We start from the raw sequence: 3,721 nt of genomic DNA on the forward strand, positions 1-3,721 counted from the left end.
GGTGGTCGTTCCGGCTTCTCTGATATTCAGGCAAAAGGGATAGAGATAATAAAAGCAAGTTTAAATGTGTGTCTCTGTATCTTCAGCTGACAATGCCACAATGAAGACATTCGACACGTGTCAACAGAATGCATATGAAGAAATAGAGAGAGTTTGATGGATAAGCATAGAAAGGGTTAGGGTCCGATCACATTCCCTTAGCGCAGAAAATGGCAACTTGAAGACATAGCTATAAGTGAATGCTGTAGAGGACAGAACACACACTATATATATATATAGAGAGAGAGAGGGTGGATCTATTCTGCTAACACCGTTAAGACTCTTATTCTGCTAATAGTAAACCTTATTCTGCTAACACAATAGCTACTAACTAACCCAGGAATGGATAGGAGCGAACTACGCTGGCAAAAAAAACCCACCCCACCTTTATCCTCTCTCTCTCTCCCACGACTTCTCCTTCCCAGCCGGGACCTCCCCACGCCGCCGCACCAAGTCCCCCTCCCCACGTGCCGCCACACCACCTACTCCCACCCACCGCGCCGTCGGACCACCTCCTCCCTCCCGCACCGCCGCAGCACCTCCTCTGCCTCGCGCCGCCGCACCACCTTCTCCCCCAGCGTCGCCGCACCACCTTCTCCCCCAGCGCCGCCGCACCACCTTCTCCCCCGCGCCGCCGCACCACCTCCTCCCTCGTGCGCGTCGCATCACATCCTTCCCCGTAGCCAGCCACGCCGGCCACCTTCCTACGGCATCCTTGGACAGGCACCACCACCCCGAGCCCGGATCTGTGCGGTGGTGCCCCTTCCTTGCCGATGGATTCGAACCACCCTTGATCGGTGCCACGCAAGCTCCCTCCCCAAGCCCATCGCGCCGCCCGGGCCTAGCTCCTTGCAGTGCCCCTCTTGAACGCCGGCCGGCGGGATCCCTGGCTCCAGCGACACTGCAACCTCCTCAGCGCCGCCCGACACCTCTAACAGAGCCCCCGCCCCCGACCCATGCTGCTGGGTCTGGTGACCCCAGCCATGGATCCATGGATCCCGCGCCGGATCCAAGTTCAAGATGTGCCCCTCCCCCCTTCTCTCCCGCCTCTCCCCTTATTTTCAGCTCCTTTGATTTTTTTTTTGTAGCTCATTGAATTTTGTTTTGCAGCTCACTAAGATCCGTTGTGGTTCTCTTCTTCCCAACAACAGAAGATGCGGTGTGGCTACGACACGGTTGAAGTTCAGGACATCTTTTGTTGCTTTTTCATATTTTGCGAGGCGTCCATCGGCGAGCTCTCCCCCGACATGTCGTGCAACTCGCCGGTCCACATCGTGTGGTTCACCGGCCATGTGACTGTAGTGCAGTCGACCCCCTCGTGTGCGGCATGCAGCTCGGAGCAAGCGAGCATGTAGTTTAGTCCCCTGTTTGTGGTTTTTTGGCGTGTCTATTCGAATGTATCTGGTTGGGATATGATGTATTGTGTGTAAAAAAATGTTGAGAAGTTCATTTCAACAAGCATGAATGGTTCATTTTCAAGAGAAAAAATGGATTGATGCAGCCCACTTCGAGGAGTCTTGTGGTTCACTGCATTCAATAAGGAAGAAACATAGTGTCTTTATCAGATAGATGTGGCTTTGAAGCTCACTTTGTTGTCTCATGTAGTTTGTTATAGTACTCCTCCGTGGTTTGCTTGGTAAATAGGAAATATATATATCTCAAAGAAGCTTGCTCTTCATTATATGTAGTTCACTTGTTCAATCCCCACGGTCCACTCGCTCGGTCTACGCACATAAAAAAATTGAGTTTCGAAAAACTTAAGCGGTTCACTTTCGGTAGTGTCACGGCCCGTTTACGGTAGTCTCGAGGTTAAATTTTTGATAGTACTGTGGTTCACCAACACTTGATATTAAGTGCACTCCACCTCGTTTGGGAAAAATTTATGTCCCACAAAAAAGAAATCATGCAATGTACTTGTTCGTCTGATGAAGTGCGGGTTAGTCTCGAGGTTCACTTTTCATAGTATTGCAGTTCACCAATGCTTAACATGAAGTTCACTCCACCTCGTTTGGGAAAATTTACGTCCCGCAAAAAAGAAATCATGCAGTGCACTTGTCCGTCTGATGAAGTGCGGGTTCTAGCCTAAAGAAGTGCGGTTTGCTACCTCGTTTGGGAAAATTTATGTCCCACAAAAAATAAATGATGCAGTGCACTTCTTCGTCTGATGAAGTGTTGTTTTTAGATCAAAGTAGTGCGGTTCGTTGTCTGATGCAGTACAAACGACTATGTTGGTGTCGCGAAAAAACAGTGTCCGCATTTCGTTAAAATCAAAATTGCTCTTATTCCGTAAAGAATCAGATAGAGTGTTCTACATGAAAAAGTTGCGCATCATCGATATCTTTCCAACAGCGTATAATTTGAATCATTCCAATCAGCGGTTTATATTTTTTTTGTGAAAAACGGCCGCTGCCTCTCATCATCAGCCACACGATTTTCAAAATTAACTAAAAACCGTGAGGAATCCCAAAAACATTTCAACATATGAAATTTGCGCCTCGTTCATAGCTTTCCAATGACGTATCATATGCCTCGTTTCGACAAATGGTTCAAAAGCTGGAGCGAAAACACTACCGAAAATTGAAAAAAAATCAAAAAAAGAATTCCGTGATTTAGTAAATTTATAACTGCTCTTAAACCGTAGCGAATTAGAAAAAATAATAGATATGAAAAAGATGCGCCTCAACGACATCTTTCCAATGGTGTATCATTTGCTTCATTCCGATGAGCGGTTTAGAAAAACACACACAAAAAAGTTCACTGTCATTCGTCGTGAGCCGCACCGTTTTCAAACCAATGTCGAAGACAAACCAATTATGAAGATAATGCAATCATGACACCAAATGAGAATCGTTAAGATAGGTTGGTGGTGGCGTTACCCATCGTATAGGAAATATTAGACCCAGACACGACGCACAATTATCGTGGCGCTCCAAAGTCAATTTCCACATTAAAGTATTCACACTCAGAGGGTAAATCTTCATGAGTTGAAGATATATGTTACTTCAAGTGTTGCGCACCTAAGTCATCAATATGCATAAGCGTTAGGATGTGTGTCCATTCACAGGACATTCGAGGACTCTAAGATATTTAGCTCACACCGCAGCTTGCAAAACCTTTTCTCATCCAAGGGCTTCATGAAGATATATGCCAATTGCTCTTCAGTGTTGACGTGAATGATATCAATGTCTTCCTTCAACACATGATCTCTGAGAAAGTGATGACGAATCTGAATGTGCTTTGTCTTCGAGTGCTGAACTGGGTTGTTGGCAATCTTGATGGCGCTTTCATTGTCACTGTAGAGTGGCACATGCTTCAGATGGATGCCATAGTCCTTGAGAGTTTGCTTCATCCAAAGAAGCTGAGCACAACAAGATCCAGTAGCAATGTATTCACATTCAGCAGTGGAGAGTGATACACAGTTCTGCTTCTTTGAAGACCAACAGACAGAGATCATCCAAGAAAGTGACATGTGCCGGATGTGGACTTGCGATCAACCTTGTCACTAGCATAATCAACATATGAGAATCCAACTAGATCAAACTCTGATCCCTTTGGATACCAGAATCCTAGCATTGGGTTGTGAGCCAAATATCGGAGTATTCGCTTCACGGCGAGGTGATGCGATTCCTTTGGTGCCGCTTGGAATCGGGCACACATGCAAATGCTAAGCATTATATCTGGC

The 3,721-nt window shown here is 46.4% G+C and overlaps 1 long non-coding RNA gene across 1 annotated transcript; it reads left to right on the forward strand.

The window, feature by feature from the left end:
* The first annotated feature begins 397 nt into the window (after positions 1–397).
* Positions 398–1,497, forward strand: LOC125541594. Its single transcript, XR_007297598.1, has 2 exons — positions 398–1,061; positions 1,150–1,497. It is a non-coding gene; the product is annotated as an uncharacterized LOC125541594 (long non-coding RNA).
* Positions 1,498–3,721: the final 2,224 nt, after the last annotated feature.

This window comes from Triticum urartu, chromosome 2, assembly GCF_003073215.2.
Source record: "Triticum urartu cultivar G1812 chromosome 2, Tu2.1, whole genome shotgun sequence".
Taxonomy (NCBI): Eukaryota; Viridiplantae; Streptophyta; class Magnoliopsida; order Poales; family Poaceae; genus Triticum; species Triticum urartu.